The sequence below is a fragment of the Babylonia areolata genome, chromosome 1, assembly GCF_041734735.1.
Source record: "Babylonia areolata isolate BAREFJ2019XMU chromosome 1, ASM4173473v1, whole genome shotgun sequence".
Lineage (NCBI taxonomy): Eukaryota > Metazoa > Mollusca > Gastropoda > Neogastropoda > Buccinidae > Babylonia > Babylonia areolata.
The window spans coordinates 41451909-41477811 of record NC_134876.1 but is presented as its reverse complement, the minus strand read 5'-3'; positions in this window follow the sequence as shown (position 1 = coordinate 41477811).

Genomic DNA, 25903 nt, shown 5'->3' with positions numbered 1-25903 from the left:
AGCAGCGCTGTCACAGTAGAGGTTAGGGTAGGGGAAGAAAGGGTGTTGGTGGCAGCTGGTGATGGCGCTACTTGTTTCAGCAGGTTCTTTCTCAGATCAGATGACGTTGTTCGTGAAGGTGTGTTTCCCCCGCTTCACTGGCTCCTGCCGCATGCTTGGCTGGACCTGCCTGCTTGCTCAACCAGTGTGACCACTGACAAGGCTGCAGGGCTACAAAAACAGTTGACATGGTTATCTAACGCTCTCCGCCCAGAGTTAATACTGATGGCCCTACCAGTGACTACAGTCCTTGAGGGAGAGTTTACTTTACACTGATTTATGCTGCTCAGCCAGTGTCTTAAAAGGGGGAAACTTTAGTCCTTACATCGGTGATAAAAGAATAGAAATGATAAAAAGATTATTGTTTGTAAAATATTGAGATTTTTCTTGAGATTCGTAAATTTAATGATAAAACAAATCAGCGAAGAAGACTTTCAAAATATATTCATGCATTGGGATGTACGTATGTTCTTTTCTTTTCTTTTTTTTTCTTCTCTTTTTTTAAAATCTCATGCGCGGTTTATTTTCATCGGCAGTACTACGGTTGAATCTATACACAAATCACTACTGATCATAGAAGGGTGTTGCGAGGTACCTCTCACATCGGCTCGATCGCCTGAGCTCGCGGTCAAAGCATTGCGAGTTTGATCATAGACGAACGTGTTATTATTTTGGTCATGTCAGTGTGTAGTCACTTAAATAGGTCCTCTAGCCCACGTCGCGGCACCATCACCTGTGATGGGCGTTCACGTTAAACCCGAACGTGAGGAACTGAAGCCACCTGAACCCTAAGCACTGTGGCCGTCCCTGTAAAGCAAACCCGAATGTAACGAACGAAAGCCACCTGAACACTGTGGCCGTACCTGCGAACCTGATAGGTGTGACACCAGGCGGCAGACAACAGGAGCGGGAAGCCCCCCCAGCACTCTGAAGGAGGTGTGGTGACAGGCCATGACTTCGCCCTTAGTTGGGCCAGGGTCAGGGCCTGACACGTGTGTCCGAGGAGAGGGGTCCGGAAGAGGGTGAAAGGGGCATGTCAACAATGCCACCTGCCCGCCTTCACTCTCTGACCGGCTTAGTCGAATTTTGTAAGCGCAGAAAAAACAGAGCACCCTAAATGCCATTAAAAAGTGTTATACTATGCTTGTTTTGGCCTCAGCTTCCATGTATACCTGCCGCCATATTAATGCTGTACGACAACCTGGAATGTCCTGAAATAATGGCCCCTCTCAACAGACAGAGAAAGACAGAAAGGCTACTGGCACGGCTGTTCCTGTGTGTCAAGGATCAACGGCATCTCTTCTGGATATTGAACAGTTTGGGTTTACAATAAAGCGGGTCACGAAATACTTCTCAACGTCAGTCTCTTTGTTCTCGAGATGTTAAACATTCAAATGTCCCACAGTGAAACTTTGTGAGCCCAAAACTTGATTCGTAGTATTAATTGTTTAGGGGTGAAGCAAACAATAATCACACAACACGCGATAGTAAGATTAAGAGTCAAACTGAAAGAAAAGGAAAACCAACAACAACAGGAAACGAATGATGAGGCCCAATGGCAGCCGTCAGTCGGCTCTACCCGGGTAGGCAGCCCGTTCTGCAAATGGTCCCGTGTTTGTAAAGCGTGGCCTAGAGCTTGGTCTCCGACTGAGGATAGGCGTTATATCCATATCATTCATTCATTCTATAATAACAAAATTAAAATACAAATAAGAATATAATTATCAGGTGGTATACAAACCAAACCAATGTTAAAAGGTAAATTACAATTACGTTAAAAGGAAACGACGAGTTCCCCCCCGCTTCTCATTCAGTCCATGTTGGATTTTAAATCAAGTTTGAACTCTTTTTCCTTCTGGGATTATGATGAATAAAATAAAAGTCGCTGGATGACAAGGCACACACACACACACACACACACACACACACACACACACACCCATACACACACAAAACAAAACAAACAAAAAAACGCGCGCGCTCGCACATACACACACACACACACACACGCACACACACACACACAAAACACACGCGCACACAAACACACACACACACACACACACACACACACACACACCTATACAAAATCAAGCTGCCTGACACTTGAAGGTCACAAAAGTCACCCACGGAAAGTCACACAGCTAAACGATGGTGCGAGAGGAGGGACGGGGAAGTTGAAGGTGAATATTTTCACCCACTGAGCCCCCCACCCCCACCCCCACCCCACCCCACCCCCGGCACGCTTGAGTGGTAAAAGGTCTGCAACTGTTTTGAAACCCTTGGCAAGGGAATGGGAGAGAATGGAGGGAACTGACAGACAAATGAGAGAAAACAAGGGCACTGGCTGGATGTGTCTTTTGAACTACTGCATGAGCGGTGGCATTGGAGAATGGGGGCCAGTAACACATGATGTACGATTGACTGGTTTTTGACAACTATGTGACCAAGTGCGATGCTTGCTCCAAAACTTGCCTCACGCACAAGCTGTATTAGTTTGCCTCACGCACAAGCTATATTAGTTTGCCTCACGCACAAGCTGTATTAGCAGACGACAGTTTTCGCAACTAACCCGCGTGCAGATATGTGTGACGTTACTCCCAGTTTGAATGCAAAGTCACTTACATCATTTTGTTCTCGCCAGACAGCCTACTCCTCCACCAGCGTCGCGGTATGCTATTGGCTGAGCTGGAATCTGTGTTTCTGGTCCACCACATCAGACTAATATATCTTTTGTCAGATCAGTAAACTACAAGTATTATATAATGGCAGAATCGTCGCGATTCCATCTTTAAATCTATTCCATTTATGTTTGCCTAGGTTAAACTGATTCAACACAGCTTGTAATATTCAGCGATGAGCTCGTTAAAACTGACCCTGTTCAGGTGACTTAAATTAAGATTTTAAATTCATCTTAAATAATCAACATTTCATTTTATACTCATTATAAAGTAGGTGTTGAGCTCTTTCTTTTGCAACTTATCCGACGTAAATCGGTTCAGGAATCATTTAGAAATCTGTCACTGAACATCTTGTAAGAAACACAGTTGTTGTCAGATTTGGCCAGATTAGCATCGATCTGTTCACAGCACACGTGACTGTCTTTGCAGTCCACTTAACCTACACAACTTGGCACAGTGAGTGATGAGTGGTCATTTCATACCTGGTCAGTCATCTGACCAGAGCTGCTCTCTCTATCTCTTGCTGCATCGCGGGCAGTGCGAGTGTGTGTTGTGTGTGCTCCCACAACAGCTGACATCTTGCTATGTATCGCTGAAAGTACTAGTGTGTAGAATGTGTTGATTTGTAAACTGTGTTGTTCGACACAGTACTTGTGCTCATATGAGTATGTTCAGTTCATTCTTTGTTCAATTATTGCTTTGACATATTAGTCACAGCTCGGCTATGATTGATCTAGAAAATCGCCATGTCGTCATATGCTCGTAGCAGTATTCCATTTGATTCTTCTTAACGTCACAGTCAGTGACGTCTCTGGACACTAATAGTTTGTTCCAGAATATTCTAGTGAGTGCATATGATGCGTTCTTTCTCATTTGCTGTCACTGCTGAAGGTTAGTGTTTCACTGATTCTCAGTACTTTAAGATGTGTATAGTATTCTGCTGTTGTGATTACAAGATAGTGTTGGATTAATATCAGTTACTGGCTAAAACCACCTGATATGTATCAGTCTGGTAATTGTAATTTACTTATCATGCTCTCTCCTTTACAGCTTACTCCAGTATAACACAACATGATAAACTGATTCATTTGAGTCACTTTGACACAGTATAAGCTTTACCTAATATATACTGTCAGTGTAATTTCACTAAACCAGCCTAGCTTCAATCACTTTAACTGCACTATTTAAATGTATTAGAAATGTCATTTGATGTCAGTGTTTGGTCTTCATACATAATCATTACCAAGTGGTAGTCTTTCCATGTAATATGTATACATGTGCTTTACTATTCACTTGTGCCGACATGTTGTGCTAATGACATTTGTTTGTGTCATTCCAGGCACTGTCTTCTCTTTTTATAGCTTCTTCTCTTCTTACATCTTCTCTTAGTCTCTTAGTCTTCTCTTCTTATATCTTCTTCTTAGCTCTTCTTCTCTACATCACTGTTGTAAATAAAACAATAGAAAAACCCATTTGTGACTGGCCTCTATATGTTCCTGGCCTGTGCGCGGGAATTCTTCTGGTCTATCCTTTCATTCAGTCAATCATCATTTAGTTTAGTTCTTTTGTGCCGTCCGTACCCTTATAACCACTCGGTCGGTTACAACTAGGTTTTAGAAGAAAGTTATTTTTTGTAAATGATCAACAGAATTTGACCTTTTCTTTTATCAGAATGATTGACTTCCCTGTTTGGCGTGCCGGCGGTGTAGAATGGGGGGGCTGAACTGAAGGGGCTTGGGGTGGGCTGGTTCGGATGGTGGAGGTTTCCAACGGATAGCCTGGTGACCAGTCATTGACTCGCCCTCTGCTGGTTTTTACCCAGGGGTCATTCTGGGCTGACTTCGAACGACCTCAGAAGTCATTTGTGACTAGTGAAAATTGACCCCACCCCCAGTTGGAAAAATTACTCCCATTTCACGGGTTTTAATCAAGCTATTGAGAAATGACTTCCTAACGTAGACTTTACTGACCCTCCCCTCCTCTCCATTATAGTTTCAGTTTCATTTTCTCAAGGAGGCGTCACTGCGTTCGGACAAATCCATATACACTACATCACATTGCCAGGCAGATGCCTGGCCAGCAGCATTACCCAACGCGCTTAGTCAGGCCTTGAGTGCATGCTTACATATTTGTGAACCTATCAGAGTGGATTTGTTGTACAGAATTTTGCCAGAGGACAACACTCAATGCCATGGGTTCGTTTTCAGTGCGCCAAGTGCGTGCTGCACACGGGACCCCGGTTTACCGTCTCATCCGAATGACTAGACGCTCAGTTTGATTTTCCAGTCAAACTTGGGAGAAAGGGTGAGAGCCGCGGGATTCGAACCCACACCCTCACGGACTCTTAACCATTCTGCCACCTTCCTCCGCACCTTCTCCATTATAACATAACGACATCAAATCAAACGCAGAGGCGTTCTGCTTTTATAGCCTGTATTGATTCTAACTCGGCCAAATTGACACCCCCCCCCCCCCCCCGGGGGACGGGGGTGGGGTGTAGAGGCCATTTAAAGCTAACCCCGAATCACCTTCATATCCATTTTGAGGGAAGTGAGAAAGGGTTAATCAAGCTAGACGGCGGGGTGGGGGGTGGTGGGTGGGCGGCAGTTCTGACTGGTGTAAATTTACCCCTTGGTGTCATTCCAGAATAATCTACGTAGAAGGCGGGGTTAATCAGGACCAGACAGACAGGACCCCGGTATAAAACGACAAACAACAACAGCAACAGCAACAACAACAACAACAAACCAAAAAGAAAAAAAAATGGGGAACGGGGATACGAACAAGCTGCTATACCAGGCTTCTATCGTAACGGTGAAGGACGTTTTTTTTTTCAGAGAACGAAAAACTGACAGACATTGCGACAGGCCCCTGTGGGCTTCAACTAAGAAATGTAGTTTCACTTTCCGGAATTATTCATTGACAAATCTATTTTTGTATCTATAGAAAATCGACATAGTTTTTTGTGCAGAGGGCGGGCCGCAGTTCACTGTTCAGCTAAATCATTAACTGACACGTAACTGGTTCTCTGTGACAGAGCGCAGAGAAAGCTATTTTTGGCTGGAGAATTCTGACAGTGACATCCAGTGCCTAATAGGCGGGAACAGGCAAGTCGTTCACATGAGGACGGATAAAGAATAAGTCAACAGGAACCAAGAGACTGAGGTACAAGAGTCATGGTATTTCGAATGCTGCATTTTCTTTTTATTTCTCATAGTAAATGCTGTTGATAAAGATAAGAGAGCAGAGAGAGGGACAGACAGAGAACTCGGACTCGAAACACTTTTGTACATCGGCCTTGGGCCACGACATGATACTGGCCTTGGCGGTGGGTGGGGGCGGGGAGAGGGGGAAGACACAGAGAGAGGGAAAGAGAGCGAGAGAGAACTCAGAACTCAAAACGTTTTTTATTCAAGAATTAAGATTTTAGGCATAGCCTATTCTTCCAATCTGTCCTTTGTAATCTTCATCTATTACAAATAGCACACACATAAATGAAGTGAAAAGGTATTCATGCAGGAGGATATACATAATGAAGAAAACAGCCCCTCTCCCCGCCACCCCCGACACCCACACCCACGCACACACATGCATATACACACGCGCGCGCGCGAGCGCACGCACACACGCATACACACACGCGCGTGCACACACACTGACATTTTGTGGTCAACGAGATCAAAAGCTTTCTGTAAGTAAAAAAAAAAAAAAAAACAAAAAAAACAGCACCTACAACTTCACTGCGGTTGATGCCAGACAACCATGAATCACACAGACGGACTAACGCTGTTTGACATGAGTGACGATGTCGGAAACCCGACCGCAAAGGATGGAAAAGAGAGGGGGGCGGGGGGGGGGGGGGGCGGGGGGGAGTGAGGGGTGGCACGAGTTATGATAAGCCTGAAGTATTGATAATACTTACACACAGCACAGCGCCCCTCTGCGGGCTGGCTGTCAGCAGCCTTGATTGGGTGCGCTCTGCACAACAGCTGGGAATGATCGGGCTGTGTGGATCAGTCCACACTCCCTCCGTGCGCTCTGCGATACGGTGGTACACGCACAGATTGTACCCTTCTGCTCTCCTTCTGGTGCGTGCTGCCCGTGCCGCATGACAGTGAAAGAACTCCCCCCACAACACAGGCTCTTTTGCTGGATAAACCGGCTAACTAGGATACGTCCCTCCTCGTTTAAACACTGTGTATCATCTTTCTTCCGCACGCTTCTCACGGCGTCGATGACCTCAGAGATCCCCCCCCCCCCACCTCCCTATTTGCTCACCTCTTCTTACCTGCCCGGTTAACTATACCTATAATGTTGGGATGTGCCCGATCTGGGTGGGGGTCACAGTGCGGTCAGTGTCGTCACGTGTCCAACGAGAAGACATCACGTTCACTGACCGTTTTTGCTTTTTGTTGTTTTTTTTCTCAGTGTTCGTCCTTCTGGCCCACCTTGACCCAGACGGTGTCGATGACCACAGAGACAGCCACGCAAACCAACCTCTTTCCAGTTTAATTATGCATACTTTGTTGGGAAAGGCCCGTGTGGATAACAGCGCACCCAGTGTCTTCATGTGTACAAAACAAAGACGCCACGTGACCCGCACTGCACGTGCCATAGACTGCTGAGCAAAGGCTCACCAAGGTCGCCGGAGTAGACTGCGTGGAATGCTGGATGCACTGGACTATTTTATACTGAACACTCCTCCACAGATCATTCTGCGCTTCACTGAAGTTGTAGAAATGACGTGGAAATGCCATGAGGAAGTCTTGTTGTCAGTCGGTGTGCCATGAAACAGGGTTGGTATCACACATGTCATTGCAGTGATATCGTCAGTCGTGTAGACCTTGAACAGTTATGAATTGTTAGCTCAGACATCAGTTTATTAATTTTTGGATCAGCTTCCGCACCCTGTTAACACGGTGTGTATTACCTTTTCGTGGTCACATAAAACGTCCGACAACCAAACCTTAGTACTGGCAATATATTGACAATTGACAGCAGAGCTGAGACAGTTACCTCGTACACCAGAACACAAGAGTAATCAGAGGGCTGATAACAATTTTGACTTAAACTCGACTGAACGTAGTTGAAAATCAAAATCTGTTCAATGTATGGTTGTGTACCATCTATCCAGACAGCCTCGTGGCCTGTGTTCCTTGACTGTTGTCCCTGATGCCATGGTTTCCTAGAGCCCCGATGGAATAAATGGTTATCTAACGAAATGAGTTCATTTTGTTTGTATGCAGTCTGAATTAATATTGACGCTCTCCCCCCCCTTTTCTGTTACAGTACCTATTCTGTGCAACATTCAGAACCCGTACAAAAACCGGTTGCTGGTTTGCCTGTTCAGAGCAGAACAATGCACAAGGTCGTGTAGACCTCCCAAGCCTCCCCTTGTCTGGCTTCCAGTCACAAAGGGAGAATACAGCCCATCTTGAACACCCTGTCTCGGCAATTCAACCTTCCTGTCCATTTTGACAAAGTATGTGTGGCCACAGAAGCAGGTAAGGTTTCACCTCCGTTCCGTTAATCCCCACGCTGGAAAGTCATATCCGTCGTGTGACGTGTTCTGGTTTTTTTTTGTTTTGTTTTTTTGTTCCATCGGTGATTGGCTGGCACGGAATAGGACTGTCGCTCTGCCTTCTGTCGTGACGCTTCTTTCTCTCCACGGACTCAAATTGCGAAATGTTGTTTGTGTGTTTTTGCATGTTTTCCTGCGGACGAGCATAATATGATGATTTCAGTCTGTCAGTGCATCTGTCTGCCTGTCTGTTTGTAACTCAAAGCCATGCTGATTCACATTTGTCAATCGATCAAGCTCAAACTCGGCCCACTGATTAGTTCTAATGTCTTTTCAGTTTTATTCAAATTTGAAATGGATCTCTTTGTTAATTGAGGAATTACAGCTGATTCCCAAGAGGTAGCGCGCCTAGCGTTCCCTTAGGCGGTCATTCGTTCGTTCAAACACGCACGCAGACACACACACACACACACACACACACACACACACACACACACACTCATAAGTGCGCGCGCACACACACGCATGTAATCACACTCACGCACACACGCACATAATTATGCACATGCACGCGTTAACACACACACACACACACGCATACTCATACGCACGCACGCACGCACGCGCAGGGACACACACAACACACACACACACACACACACACACACACACACCAAAAAAAGCACGCAAATACTCATCCCACGCATCCACACATATTCACACGCACGGGCGCGCGGCGCGCGCGCACACACACACACACACACACACACACACACACACACACTGAGCGCGCAAAGCTTTGCTGTCTTCTTCTTATTCCTCCTTCTCCTCTTCTTCATCTTTCGCCCATTGAATCATGAATTATGAATTCGCCGCTCCACAGTGGATGCGACTGCAGGCTCGGTAAATCCGCGCTTCAAACCCAGCCTAATGTTGGAAAAATCTCCGCAGACAGACACACGGACAGGTGAATAAATCAAAGAGTCCGACGTGAACACAGTCCACACTCGGTCGATACGCAAACGAGAATTCAAAAAGCGAAGGCGGGGTAAGTGAAGGGCTGGGGGGGCGGGAGGCATCATCAGTATTCAGTTAGTTGTGGGGAAGAGGGAGGCTGGGGGAAGTCTCTTCACTGACGCCCGAGTCTGACACAACTGTCTCCTCGCAGTCAGGGTGATGTGGCTCTTTGTGTGAAGGACTGGGCGTTCCAGCCACGGCTGTCGGCGTCGTTGTCTGATGTAATCACGGTGCTCAGACAGTCATTGGAAGCGGGGAGGCGGCGTCGTGAACATTAAGTGTTGGTGTGAAGACAGAAGGTGGAGGTGAGAGCAAAGTTCTTCGGCGAGAGGTTGCGTCGTTAAGCTTTTCTCGTCTGACACCTGCTTGACTTTTGCAAAGAGTTCCACGAACTGTCTACGTCTTTGACCGCTCGTCTGGCCCTGCCCACCTCAGTCACACGCACGTATACATTTAGAGCAGACACACGCCTGAGCACGCTATCAGGCACGCAAATACACACAAATGCAACACAAAACTTGATGCGTAATAAAAACTAAAATCGGTATTGCCAGTGTATGCAGGTGCTGCCACTATGGAAGAAGATTATCGTAGGTGGTTTTCATGATTCGGAGCTAATTAGCCTTCATGTTATAACTACTTGTTATCCAGACTTCAGAGAGTCCAAACCATGCTGCACGGCTTATCTTCCGTTCTCCCAAATCTGCTCATATCACTCCTCTCCTTCATTCCCTCCACTGGTTACCTATTGATAAAAGAATAGAGTACAAACTCTCTCTCCTGTGCTACAAATTTATGATTTGCATGTCTCCTCCTTACTTTTCTGAGTTTCTGCATCCGAGGCTACTTTCCATCTCGCCAGCTCCGACGGTAATCAGGTGATGACTGTGTCTTAAAAATTCTCTCCTACAGAACCAGATCATATATTATTATGGAAAACGCTCTTTCTTTTTCCAGGCTTCCTCCGCATGGAACTCACTCCCGTTTCCTGTCCGTCATGCTGTTTCTTGCCCTCCTTTCAAAACCTCTTTGAAAACTCATTCATTTCCAGCCATTTAAATCGGTAAATAATTCCTTTTCACTTTCATGTTTTAGCCAAGTTTATTATTTTACTTCTATTATTTCTGCTATTTTAAACGTACACATGTGCACGTGCCTTGAAGGGCCAAGATGGCGGGGGCTCGTGTGTGTATCTACATCTTGTGTGGGTTGGAGTTAGCGGGAGATTTGTGCCGGGTGTAAACGTGTGTTTTTTGTATGTATACGTCATTGTATTTTTCATTGTAAACGTCCATGGCTTTTGTTTCACTAGATTGGGCGAGCCAGATGTCCTTTCGTTATCTATTATTATCCATGTGTTGCTTCTGAATGCTGCTCACACACATACACAGAGACAGACAGACAGACAGAGGGGGGGGGGGGGTTCTTTCACGCTGCCTGACTGATATTCAGAAAAACAGACAGGCAGATATTCCGTCCAGTGTCGATTCTCCTGTACTGTGCAGCTGAACCGCTACGACAAAAGGTTGTTCATGTGTGAAGGAGAATTCCCTGGAGCCGTTTGTCGTTCAATTGATGACGACCGTTCGAACCTCTAGTGGTCAAAGCTGGCCGAAAGGCAGATGCTGTCCGATTTTGTTTTGTTTGCTTCATGATTGTTGGTTTATTTGTTTGTTTGTTGTTGTTGTTGTTTTTACTCCAGACTCTTACATCTACCATAAAGTAAAACTCTAAACATCCTTTCCCTGCTCAGCTCCACTGATATTCATGAACGCGTGTGCTTGTCTTCCGTGTAGCTGGTCGTTAAGTTCTTTGCGTCTCTGTTCTGTCAGGGCAAAGGAAGTCACACAGGCACACAGGCACATTCTGTTCTCGTTCCGGACACACGTTCTTTGCAAGGTCAACGTTGGTTGTAGAACTGGTTCCCGTGACTCTGTCTTCCCTCTCAACGACACTGATGCCAGACTGGATGACCACCTCGCGCAAAACTGGCAGTGCATTCGTCCGTTCTGAACAGTCATAGCCTGCTGAGGACCGAGTCGTAGTTGTTTCCAGTGTCGTCCGAATCAGTGAGGCTGAAGCTGAAGCCCAGTAGTTTGCGACATACGACCTCCGACTTTGGAACATGACACACACGTCTGAATCAGTTTCGGATTCCAGAGGGTTTTTGTTTTTTGTTTTGTTTTGTTTTGTTTTGTTTCATCATTGCTTTTATTGTTGGTTTTTGACTCACTTGTGTAAACAAAGTGAGTCTATGTTTTAACCCGGTGTTCGGTTGTCTGTGTGTCTGTGTGTCCGTGGTAAACTTTAACATTGACATTTTCTCTGCAAATCCGTTCACACCAAATTAGGCATAAAAATAGGAAAAATTCAGTTCTTTCCAGTCATCTTGTTTAAAATAATATTGCGCCTCTGGGATGGGCACAAAAAAAAGAAGCCTAATTATATGCAAACTGCATTTACTGTTATATTTATATTTTTTGTATTCTCTAAACTTGGCACTTTGATCTGATATTCTGACCCAACAACAAGAGTAGTCATTATTATCATTTTTTGTTCAAACAGGAACTTCTTTTGCTAAGCATGGAAGTTTTATTTATTTTGCAAACGTTTTGGTGCAGATAGTAAAAAAGGGAAATTGTAATTAATGCTAGGGGACTTAATTCGCTTTAAACTGATCTTTCTCATCTTAAACATTACATTTTGAAATTATACAAAATACATAAAAAGCTTGAATTTTTTTTCAGTGTATCACAAGTGAGTCTTGAAGGCCTTGCCTATCTTGTTGTTGTTGTTGTCGTTGTTTGTTTGTTGTTTTTTTTAATTTGTTTCTTTGTTGTTGTTTTGGGTGTGTTTTTTTTTTCTTTTTTCTTTCTTATTTGTCTTCATGTGCTGTTCAGTGCTAGTATGTATTGTTCTATAGTACACACGGAATGGGGAGTTTCCGCCATATCAAATAAAAAATATAATGTTATCATTATTATTTTCATTGTCATCATCATCATTATTGTCATTCTTCTTCTTCTTCATCTGATTATTATTATTATTATTATCATTATTATCATTATCCTCACCATCATCATCATCATTACTATTATCATTATTAAAGTCTTAAAGCACCTTCACAAGATATTCCGGTTAGCAGGTGCTGTGGGTGTTACCGTGTTGTGTAACGGCATGTGACTGCACATGTGATTCTCCCTGAAAAAAACAAACAAACAAACAAAAGTGATCGTGCATGGATTGGCGCAGCACCAACTGTTAGGAAAGAAAATGTCCATGTAATAATATAGCGTGGTGCCCACATATCACGATCATGTCGTTATGTGATCGATTCGTTGAGCGTCGGGCTCCCATTTGTTCGAGCGATGTGAAATCGAACTCCGAGCGTGTAGGGGAAAAACGTAAGCCTGCTTAAAAAGCGGCATTGTTGACGTTCACATTTTGTTTTGGTCGTTATGACGTTAGTGTAATGCTAGATGGGTTCTCTTCCTCCCCTCTCATGTAATGGTTAGCCCTGTGGGGTGGATATGGAAGTTAAACCATAATGAAGCCAGCTATAGCTGTATCCAGTTCCTCGGTAAGTTAAACCGGAATGAAGCTAACTTAATGTACCCAGTTCATCGGTAATTTAAACCAGAATGGACCCAACTTACTGTACCCAGTTCCTCGGTAAGTAAAACCGGAATGAAGCTAACTTAATGTACCCAGTTCCTCGGTAATTTAAACCAGAAAGGACCTAACTTACTGTACCCAGTTCCTCGGTAAGTTAAACCAGAATGAAGCTAACTTTCTGTACCCAGTTCATCGGTAATTTAAACCAGAACGGACCTAACTTACTGTACCCAATTCCTCGGTAAGTTACCCCCCACCCCCCTGCCCCATCCCCCAACCGATACAGGTTACGCATTTCTACCTTGGTGGAGTGAGGGAAATCGGAGTAAAGTGCCTTTCTCAAGGACATAACTCATTGCCGAAACAGGGCCTCGAACCCTGATTTCTGGTGATCACTGGATCAAAAGTCCAGCGCCCAACCGATTTTGCCATGGCGCTTCACGAAAAAAAAACGGAAGAAAAAAAATCGAAATGGTTTGATCTCACAGTGTACGAAGTCAATTCAGCGAACAGTGACGCTACCACCACCCGTTCAAGCCTTCCTGACGTCACTCCCCTAATCCAGCATGCTTTCGTGTTTGTCTCTAAATAGACCCAACATTTGACACTGGCGTAGTAGAGACTTGGCGTAAAAAATCCGAAGCCCCGTGGATTTATATTTAGAAACGTCAAGTCTAATTCCCTACAACTGAACGAAAGAGTATCAGAGTGTGGGGAAGTTCTGCTCATTTCACTTCAGGGACGCAAGCCAAAAACCTGTCACTTTTTCGACGTGTGTGGAGCATATGTGTTTTTTTCTGGGAGGCGGAGGGTGGTGGTGGTGGGGGTGGTGGTGGTGGTGATGTGTGTGTGTGTGGTGTGTGTAAGGGAGAGGGTAGGTGGCGATGGATAAGGGGGATCGGTGTTACAGAAATTAGCAGCGGGCAAATAGAGCTAACTGGCTGGGTGCTGAGAGTAATCAAGAGGCAGCACCAGGCCAGGAATGAAACAGACTTGGGGTTTTCTTCCTGAGGAGTTAATACCTGAGGAATCTTTTCTCCACAGGCTTTTTGTTCTTCCCACTGTAGGCCTGCAGTGTGGCGCACTGCCCAAGCGCTCAACACCTGTTTCTCAGTCTCTTTGTCCATCTCTGTATCTCTCTCTGTGTCTCTCTGTCTTTGTCTCTCTGTCTCTCTCTCTCTCTCTCCTTGCATTTTTGTGGTCAACACAACACCACCACCACCACCCCCCCACACACACACACGCACACGTACACACACCCCACCCACACACGTATAAGCAAAGCGTCTCTGGCACCACACATTTTCTATAGTTAGTTGTAGTGTATGTTTGTGTGTGTTTCAGAATGTAAAAATTGACTAGAAATGTTTGAAAAAAAATCTGTTACAGAAGTTAGTTCAGTCTTATACCTTCTACTTATCTTTACCTGCATTATAAACAACAACAACAATGATGATGATGATAACAATAATAATGATAATAATAATAATGATAACAATGATAAAGGGATTTGTCAGCTACTTTCTCAAAAGGGTGGGACTGGAAAGTTTTCTTTTCAAAGGAACTACACCAGTTTGATAGTTGTTCTGTGAAAAGAGAGAAGACGGATGTTTAACCATACCCACAAAAGAGCGGCCATTTCATACTTTTCTTCTCATAACAGAGATATTTAACAGTTTCCTTTTTGGAACAGAGCGGTTTGATTGGGTTTGATTTTTTAAAAAATCTTTTTATTTCACTACTTGACATGTACTTCCAAAGAGCAAGAGAAGTGAACCATCTTCCCAACGGGTTTCAAAATTCGCTTTAAAAAAAAGAAGGAAAAGAAAGGGGGGGGGGAATGCCGGGGGGAATGGGGGAGGGGGGGGGTGACAATTATGTGTGTGTGGGGGGGGGGGGGGACAGACAGACAGACACAAACGGAAACAGAGAAAAAAAAACCGCGTGGCACTGCTCACTGCCCCTTCTTACCTGACCCCTCATGTCGCACGTGCAGACCGATCTTGTCATGCTGGGTGTGCGTGGTGATGATGACGACTGAAGGGCGGGGCGTTGAGCGCGGGGTCGCTGGCTGTCACCCTCTCACACAGACAGTCCCTGACCACACACGTTCCGATCTGATGAGAGCGGGGACTTCAGTCAGGCGCTTAACAGGAGCAGGGGCTGGGCACGACACAATTTTGTCTGCGATCCTGGGTTCCCTGCCCGCTTCCCCTTCCGCCCGCTACCCCCCACACCCCCTCCCATCCCCCCGAACTCACACAAATACAAACACACACGCGCAGTCGCGCGCACACACACATACACACACACAGTCGCACACACACATACACACACGCGCATGCACACACACGCACGCACATACGCACATACACGCACAAGCACAAATGCACACTCACACACACACAAACACGCACGCACACACACACACACACACACAACACACACGCACACACACACACACACACACACACTGAGGGAGAGAGGGAAGAGAAAGAGAGACAGACAGACAAACATACAGTGTGCCGGATAGACGAGTCAGAGTCAGGGTGGGGGAAGGTGGGGAGAGGACGAAAGGAAGTGGCTGTAAATTAATAGCTTTGAGGATTGTCAGGGGTATGTCGACATTTATCAAACACAAAGTACAGGGCAGAAATCCGCGTTCCACTTCCGTCTTTCGCAACAACCAAAAAACTAACAAAAAACATGCCCCCTCCCCCCCCCCCGCCCCACACACATACACACACCCCTCTTCCCCCTACACCCCTCCCCCCGGTCCCCTCCCCCCCACCCCCAAAAAAATAATAAAAAATCAAAAAAAATCTTGTTTTAGATAGAGAAAAAGAAAGAAAGATAAAACGAAAAAAGATCCCTCAATCTGTAAAATTGCCTATAGGAGGCGATAGGGAGTGTTTGTAAATTAGTGGCTCTGAAGATTGTCATGGGCATGTCGATGTTCTCAAGCTTTTAGTTTTATTTTTGTTAGCAGTATGTCACTAGACAGCTGGTTTTCCTGTAGGAATCAGACATTTATCAAACACACAGTGCAGGGCAGAAACTCCGCGCCCCACTTCCGTCTCTCGCAACAACCAAAAAACTAACACCCCCCCGCCCCCCACCCCCCAAAAAAAAAAAAATAAAAAAATAAAAAAAAATAAATAAATAAATAAATTAGATAAATAAATAAATAAATAAATAAAATAAAATAACATAAAATAGAATAAAATAAAATAAAATAAATAAATAAAATAAATAGAGAAAGAAAGAGAACACGAAAGAAAAATCCCCAGATCTGCAGAATTGCCTATTTTCACGCACGTACACACCCTCACACAAACACACGCACGCACACACACACGCGCGCGCGAGCGTGTACACACACACACACACACACAATCACACACACACAATCACACACACACAACACACACTTACACACACTTACACACTTGCGAAAACCTGTGGACACTGTCACATTGCATCCATCTTTGTGCAGTACACCAGTGGCATTAAAAAAACAATCAGTCGTGTGACAAAGGGAAAACATTCTGAGAATGTCCACAAAACTCAGCTGTCTGCATTTCAGGGGAATTTGATACAAAAACTATCCCTGGTACACGCAGTTCACACACACACACACACACACGCACACACACACACACACACAAACACACGCACACACATACACGCACGCACGCACGCACAAACACACACACACGCAGACTCACACACACACACACACACACACACACACACTCCTGAGATTAAAATCTAGACGCTGCATGTGGACTAAAAACCTGACGGACTCTGAATGTTGAAGAACATGCTAAAAATTAGTGGGAGTCAATCATAAGAACCAAGGCCCTCGTGTCTTCGTTTTCAATGAATGCCGTTTGGGGAAACAAAATGCATGTGCATTTATTGGGGAATTTTTATCATTCACGCCCTACACCTACCCCTACACGAGCGCCAATCAGAAAGTCAAACCACGACTGATTTTCTTACGCTTCTTCCCCCCCCCCCAAACCCCCCCCCCCCCCGCCCCCCGTACGCCTCCCCTGCCACCCCCACCCCCTTTTGTCATGGAAAGGGGAGACATCATGACCTGGATTTGTCTTTCTCTACCTCTCTCTCTGTATTTTTTAAATTGCACATGCTCTCTCTCTCTCTCTGCTTAGCAGCTCAGGGTTTAAATTTTGAATGTTTTTTGCCGCCCCGTCATCTGCACCGTTTCAGTGTCCTTACCCCCACACACCTCTCATTCCGAGTCCCCCGTACACAGCCACACCCGGGTTCGTCTGTAGCAGTCCACCAGGGAACCATCGCGGTTAGGTCGCCAGGAGGCCACACACCAGAGGATGCGCGGCCTGCGCTGCTGCCACGTCGTTTCGGTGATATTCAGTTATGCTTTTTTCTGATTCACCGTACGTGGGACAGCACTTGTTGAGCCCCCTTCTGGCGAGTATGATTGCTTGGTCGCGGAGCCAGACTGAGTGAGCGTCCCCCACCCCACCCCGAGTGGAGACTACCATCACGTCCCTCCGACGACAGTCCCCGTTGTATCTGCCGGTACCGAAGACCTTGACACGACTCAGTCACCCCAAGCATGGAAGTGGAGGGGAATCGTACTGAATTCACCGTGAGAGCAGACGATGAAAGGCCACAAAAACTGGAACGATTTTTTTTTTAAATGATGATGAAGGTGGAGGAGGAGGGCGAAGATGCTGCTATGGAGGTCCACTTTAGCTTTCGGACTACGTGACAAAGCTGTACCGTTTCCTTTCATAATGATATCCCGGCATTAGCCAGACCCGAGAGATACAAACACTTGCAGTGTTGGTCAGGAAGCTTGAGCAACACACCCGGAGACGCATACGTGAAGTGGATGGTACCCGACTGTGTGGTCCCAGTCTTCCTATCTGAGCCTATGGCATAACTAACTCTCTCCCCCTCCTCCCTCACCTCCGCTGGGAAATTGAACCACCGTCCTCCCAGCCGTTAGTCCGCGACGCTAACCATTTCTTCACGGCAGCACAGGATTTGCTCTGTTGTAAAGAAGAAGCGAATCTCTAATTTTCCAGAAACCATCACGTCTTCCTGTGGTTAGTGGCTCATCTACAACTGGCCTCATCCGGAGAGTGTGGCTGGCTCCACCAAGCCTGCCGATACAGGAGGCACTGTGATTGTGCACCACCCATCACCCTGTGTCTCTCTCCACCGCTGATGTTGCCCATCTCACGTACCCATGTCCGAATCAGTCACGTCAGGGGCTAGACACATTCATTCATCTAGGTATCGGTTTTGGGGGGAAAAAGGGTTAATACAATGTCTCGTGATCCGTCACGCCCACTCCTTTGTCTCATTCTGGCCGCTTGTTTCCTAAACCGTGGTACGGATGGTGGTTAGAGGGAGAATCATGATGGCATCATCATGGCAACGAAGAGCCCATCGATTACGACAGTGATTTCATTTACAGCAACGTCAGTCTCACAACTGGGCACCGTGGCAGAAACGGTTAGGCGTTGTTGGCCTTTGATACAGTGTCCACCAGTGATAGGAGTTCGAGACCGTGTTTCGGCACGGTGATGTGTTCTTGGGCAAAAAGAAATTCGCTTGTCCTCACTAACCAGGTGTGAATGGGTTTCTGCCTTCAGTCAGGGAAGGTTAGAACGGCGGAAAGAAAGGATTGGGCCTCGTCTTCCCTACCCAAGACATAGTGATCCACTGTCCCTGTGGCCGGAAAAGGCTACGGAACATTTAATCTTAAAGCAGTCTCACTCAGAAGAGACACAGCTGTGTCAAAGTGAAGGACTGCACCAAACACACATAAAACGACATGTCAGAAGACATTCTTGGAGCCGCAGGGTAAGGGCTAGATACATGTACATTATCATTCTTTATAAAAGACGCTGAAACCAGTAGAGAGCAACCGGTGCCAATCCCATTGTGTCCACAACCACACCAACCCATTGTCGGAGATCAGCAGATCGGCCAACAAGCCAAAGCTTGAAAACAGGTAGGGGGAGAGGACAGCGAGGTGATGGATAATGTAAAGGTGAATGGTTGGAGGAGGGAGAAAATTGGAGAGCACGGAACAGAAAGGTGGAGAAAAGAGAAGGAGAAAGGGTGAGGGGGTGGAAGAAAAAAGGATTTTTCTGGCGCAGACTCTCTATTAGACAGATATTATTTTGTGTGTGTGTGTGTGTGTGTGTGTGTGTGTGTGTGTGTGTGTGTGTGTGTGTGTGTACATGTTGTGTGGAGTGGTGTGGCTTTGTGGGTTGGAATCGGAGCAGGAGGATTTGTGTGTGCAGGTGTATTACATGTGTTTTTAGTATGCATATGTCATTGTGTTTGTCATTGTAAACGCCCAAGGCATTTGTATTATGAGATTGGGCGTACGAACTGTCCTTCTAGTATTATTATTATTATTATTATTATTATTATACTATATATGACTCAGACGCCACGGCATCGCAATCGGGGACTATGAAAAGAAAAAAAAAAGATTAACAAGAAATGGTACATATATTTGGCGATATATCAGGTGATCCTAAAAGTAAAAATTAAGCAATAACATTTATGTTTGTTTCACATTCAGGTGCTCGTGCCCTTAAGAATTTATAGGATGTGAAAGAACGTGAAAAGATATATTTGTTTGAACCTCATCCACCTCATCATCACATACCGAAAATAAGTACTTAGAAGCGAGGACACATGCTGATGTAACAGCGCATGTCAAGAACTCATCCAGGGAAAATCCCATTCCAATGCCATGATTACTGTGGATCACGGAAATTGCAGATGTTTCTTTGCATCTGGCAAGATTGGGGGATCCCGTTTATTGTTCATTTTTCAAAAAATCAATTAGTTGATTAATTTGATTATTTATTTCATTGTTTATTCATGTTTGCTCATGTGTTTCGTTTCAGTTCACGTCCCATGTATCTATTTAATTATGCATTTATTTTATTCATTTGTTCATCTAATTTTGTTTTCAATTCAACTGAACGACAATTTTTGCCTGGTCATGAAATGAAATTAATCAAGGAATCGGGAAGAGTGGTTTGTTTGCACTTCTCGGCTGTTTCGTTACAGCGTTGCCACTTTGTTGTCAACTTTATCGTGCGTGTGTGTGTGTGTGTGTGTGGCCATTCCCCTTCAGCCGGCTATTACAAAGTACGTGCGTAGAGGTCAGGAAAAGGACAGAGGAGAGTCAGTCATAACAAAGAGTCCCTGTGTCGGGGACGAGACAGTCATGGTTCTGACTTAACTAGGGCGTGGCGAGATAGATTTACAAACTGCGATTTCAAGACGGGGTGAAGCAGGGAGAGAGAGGGAAGGGGACAGGTCGAGAGAGACAGACAGAGACAGGGAGAAAGCGATGTGAATGATGCTTAGGCGGAGCAGAAAGATGCAGTCTTTTTTGTTTTCAGCGCATGGAAATCTAATTTCTCTTTTCGCCAAGAGAAAGACAAGTCGAGTGAATTAGAATCTCCTCCAGCTGTCAGGAAAGAACTAGTATTTTTATGTCACAGCGGAAAGCCGACCTCAGACACAAAGGCGAGTCGAGGGAAGGAGGTGTGTGTGTGGGGCGGGGGGAGGGAGGGGATTAGGGGGGATTTGGGAGGAGGTGGGGCTGATGAGAGAAGAGGGGGAGTGGGAGTGAGGTGAGAGGTGTGGTTGTGAAGATGTGGCATGAAGGGCGATGAGCAAGATTTTTGTTTGCTTCTTTAATAGACGTGATTCAGAACAAAGTAAGACAGGAACCAGCCACTCCAACAATGAAAAAGAAAAAAAAAGAGCAACCTTCACCGAACCAATAGCCAAGCGCTGAGCAGCTTGAACAAAAGGGCTTTTCTGCCGTTTAACTCCACTTAACGTGACAACGAAAGACAGGAAATAGGGAAGGCACGAACTGCTTGGGCGATGTGATGACCCTTTGTCATGGACACCATCAGTCTGTCAAACAGGAATGCGCCCCCTCTCTGACCAAAACCAAACCTAGATCACTATTCAAACAAAGGTTACAGGATGGGGAGAAATATCCTTTTCTCGCTTCAGCTGTAGATACTGAGCAAACCACTGGGCTACAGCCTCATTTAACACTTCTATTGCCTTATACCCGATTTGGATATATCCATAGAAAGAATAATGAACTAATAAGATCACTAATTTTTTAAGAAAAGGACTTTTTTTTCTTCAAAATTCCACGTAATATTGGCTTGGCATATTTCCTTGATCTCATCAAGACGTTGCTTGAGACATTGCAGACACGATAATGAAGTCAAGAAAATCGATATGTTCCAAGACAGGAAGTGGACTTCAGCTGATGAGTCGATGCTAATGGCAATCTTCGGTCTGTTTCTCTTATCACTCTTCATTACTTTGTCTGCAATACTGCCACTCGCTTGACAAAAACTGTTTGCAAAAAAGCGGTTTTATGTTTGAATTACGCATTCACTTGACATTGGTCATGTTCTTAGAAAAGTTGTAATCGTTCTAATAATTTCTTGATAAAATATCTCTCGGAAGAGTGTACACAAGTTCCCATGTCCGTGGTACAGAGGCACTTAGCGACAGGAATGTTAACGGTTGGACACACCGCCATGTTGTTGGGAAGCAAACTATCACCAACAGCGTTCCCAGCTCCTACAAAACTCCAGTGTGCCTTGGGCTCAAGTGAGAAGACTGGGACCACTGGTGTGTATGCGTGTACTTTTCACAACTGAACAGGATGGTCTTTGGAATATTTACAAAAAAGTGTTCTTAAGAACTGGTGGTCTGTTGCACAAAAAAATAATCTAAATGAACTTTTAAACATATGAACCACGTGTGGCACAAGTTTGAGCCGGTTGCACATGCTAATGGTAGCATGGGGAAAATCCCACGATGACATGCCTCTGCTGGGCTTCTGATCCACGACACCCCCACTCGACACAACGCTGGTCGTCACGGCGGCTGGTGAACAAATGTGATATTGGTGGGACATTGGGCAACCACCCTGTTAACGTTTCTGGGTTATGGTGTATCTATGATGATGATGGCAGATTCCTTGAATCCGGGGATCATTGAGAAGAAGGTCCTTAGCGACAAGCCCTCTGGTGACTGTGCAGGCCGTTTCTTGAGTGACACACCCTGGCAACAGAGGGCAAGGAAATCCGCGAGTATAAGGCACTGGGAAGCCGATGCTTTCCCCCGCCTGCGCTTTTCCTCCGCAGCTAGCCTTCTTGCAGCTCAGAGGTCTCAGGGCCTCGTTTGGTAATTGATGCATAGTTGTCTGTCTCTGGCGAAGTTTTCCCAGCCCTTTTCTGGCTTGTCAGCTGCATTGAGTTGTTGTTTCAGCTGGTCTTTGTAGCGTTTTCGTGGGGCTCCTCTGTCACGTGTGCCTTGGCAAAGCTCGCCGTAGAAAAAAGGCTTTGGGCATTCGTGTGTCCTCCCTGCGTGATAGATGTCCCGCGTACTAGTTGTCTGGTCAGTAGCACACCTCAGTGCTGGTGGTGTGGGCTCGCTCTACCACTTCTAGTGTAATAATACTGGAGCTAATCTTATAATGTAAACGGCCAAGAAGACGATGAAGAAGTGTATGGACACAGACAACTTGAACCCCGGAGCGGAAAATTCTCAGACATAGAGCATCCAGGACACATATACTTGCAAAGGTATTCAACCCCAAACAACAAAATATGAGGTCATTCTCCTTTTTTAAGGGCTGAAGGCCCTGTGTTCCTCCGCCCTCTTTTGTGCTTTTTAAGTTGCACACTCCTTACGCCTAATTACTGGACAAGCCGCCATGTTATTTGCGCACATTGGCGCTGACCAGTAGCACCGTGATCACAAAAAGAGGCGATGGATTCGATGAAATGCACTGAACATAGATAACAAATGCACTTGCCACCTTGTTTTGAGGCAAAATATAACTTTATGCTGTTTGAAACTAATCGCAACAACAAATGAAATTATTGCATTTTGTGAGTTTGTGTTTGCTTTTATTTTCTTTCGTCGAAATGTGATTTTGAGTGACCGATCGAATTTGCACACTTAAAGTTTTGTCTTTTGTAAGTCAGTCTGGTCAACTCTGAATTAATATTGTCTTTGAATCTTGTTGAGCCAGTTGTCAATCAGTTATTGGGAGTCAATTTGTAGCACAATGTCAGTGTGTGGCACCAGAAAATTATTCCTTTTCATGAAACATTCAATGGTTTGATTTCTTTATATATCGCAAACGTTCTACAAATCCAAAATGTCTCATGTCGCCCATTCTTGCTAATGATAGTGAGCGGTCATTTTCGCTTGAATTCTTCCTCAATAACTTAAACTACTCTGTCAAACTAGCATATTATCAGGGTTGGTACACCTCATAATGGTATTTTTGAAAGGGTTCAAGCCAGGGTCACGTTGTCAGTCACGTTACAACGTTCATGTCGACTTATGTCGAAACCGATTGATTGTAACTAGATCCATCGAAGAAACATAAACTTTAGAAAATCTGTGTTCTCATCTTTGCATCGACATTGACCTCAACGGGTTGCATTTTATTTTCAAACTGCGTTTGACGTAAGGCAGCTGCCATAGTTGGCGAGGAGATAATCTGGGACGATAAGCAGCTTCTCCTTGTCAACAGTGAGCGAACCTAAAGTAACCTTTTTGTTCACAGAAATCGTGACAACGCTCTGACCAAGTTTTTGCATTACTTACACTCCTCGTGTTTTACGTTCATACGCGGCCCAGGTGATGATAAATTATAGTCTATTGTGTACGGTCGGCAGGGACAACTTCCTCAGGTCTGTAGCTAAGGAGAGGGCGTATTTAGCACAGCACTGACAACACCGGAAAGACAACGAAATAAGTAGCCATCGAGAATGTCCATTTATTTTCAGAGCACATGGTATACGAACTCACAATGTTCTAGTTCTGTTTTTTTGCAACAGGAGTTTTGCTTTGTTTTTCTTGTCTTTTGTTTCTTTGTTTGTTTTTTTTCTCCTACTTCCGATATAAGCCCAGACTTTGGATGAAGTCCGTGTCCACGCATTAGTCCCCTGATGTTGTCGCCTATTGAAGCCAGGAGATGAAATAGAAAGGGAAGGGGGGGAGTTTTGCCATCTTACACCGGATATATCGCTGCAACCTCTTTTCAGTGCCAAATCTTTTCCATGCCGATTTCGAAGCGTGAATGTGTGAGCACGTGCGGGCGTGTGTGTATGCATGCATGCGCGCGCTCGCGTGCGCGCGCGTGCGTGTGTGTGTGTTTGAGGGGAAGATTATGGGGTAGGGAGGTGGTGCAGCTTGATGTCTTGTGTACTGGTTTGATTCTTGGATTGCTTCGATCATCCCTGATAACCTCTATACTTTTCGTCCACTCGCTTTGTTCGATACGTCATCGTTTTTGTGCTCGAGTATACGTTGTTGACGATATCTGGCATGATGGATTGCTAGTTCAAAGTGTTAAATAATGTGGTGGATAGTAATTTAGACCATAAGTGAAATTGCATGCGTATATTTTCTTTATCACATTTAGTAACAGAAAACAGTAACATTTGACTATGACAGGTATTCCTTTTCATGGTACAAGGTTTAATAAGAGAGGGAGAGAGAGAGAGGGAGGGTGGGAGGAGCTCACTACTGCACCTGCATCGTAGGATATGGGGTGGGAAGTAGCAAGTGAGGAGGTTTGAGATACTGAATGTAAGAAAGGGGTGGTTGTTCTGGTGTCCATTTAATCCAGTACACCGATCAGTAATATTGAGTTCGATTGTGGCAGCAAGAAAACGATATCTGGGTCCACACACACACACACACACACACACAAACAAACAAACACTAACAAACACTAACACTAACGCGTACACACACACACACACACACAAAATACACACACTAACACTCACACACACACTCACACACACACTAACACTAACACACACTAACACTAACGCGTACGCACGCACGTACGCACACACACTGACAAACAGACATAGGCACACACAGAGACTCACACACACACACACACACACACACACACACACACACACACACACACACACAGGAGGGCGGGGGAGAGAAACAGATAGGCGGAGACAGAAACATCGAGGAATTTGGATGCGGAAAGAGACAGGGAGACAGACAAACAGACAGACAGACCGAGAAACTCGGGAGATAATAGACAAACAGAGGCAGCTCGGAGATGTCATCCATCCGAATCAATGACCTTTTTCAAATTCAAAATTGGAAAAGAAAAGCAAAAAAAAAAAAAGTGTGTGTTCAAACAGCAAACCTTTCCACCCGGCCCCTCCTTGAGCGCCCGAGGTGTCTTTCAATGGCCGGTGAATCCGGCAAGCCGTTCTTCAGCCTCCACACCCTGCTGTGATCAGTAACAGGACAAATCTGTTTGCCCGGAAAGTGCCGTCGCGCGTACTGTATTGTCGGCTTTCTCGATCTTCCTTGAAGGAAAAACTGGCAGGCAGCCGCTATCCGGAAAAGCATCGCGCTTTCTCTGTACGTCCTCCTTCTTCTTCTTCGTTCGTGGGCTGCAACTCCCACGTTCACTCGTTATGTACACGAGTGGGCTTTTACGTGTATGACCGTTTTTACCCCCTCCATGTAGGCAGCCATACTCTGTTTTCGGGGGTTGTGCGGCCTTCGAAACAAAAAAGGTCGCTTCCGGAATGATTTTCTTATCATCCAAATGACGTTTTGTCTTTTGTCCGAATGGCAGACTTAGTTTGATTTTCAGACTATTCTCAGTGTTATTTACGGACGAAATATTGTATTTTGTTTCAGCGACTTGTTTTGACTTTAATTTTCAGACAGTTATCAGTTTCATTTACGGACTAACTATTGTATTCGTTTCAGTGATGTGACAGTTCAGCATATGTCATAATTTCAATTTTTAATTGTGAGTTTGGCTATAAAGTCTTATCTGCACGAAAGCGTGTGACCATAAGTCATTAGGAACGTTGATGTTCTTGGCTTTTTACTTTCATAATTTGTTGTTCAATCAGTGACTCCCATTTTACGAAATCCATAATTTTCT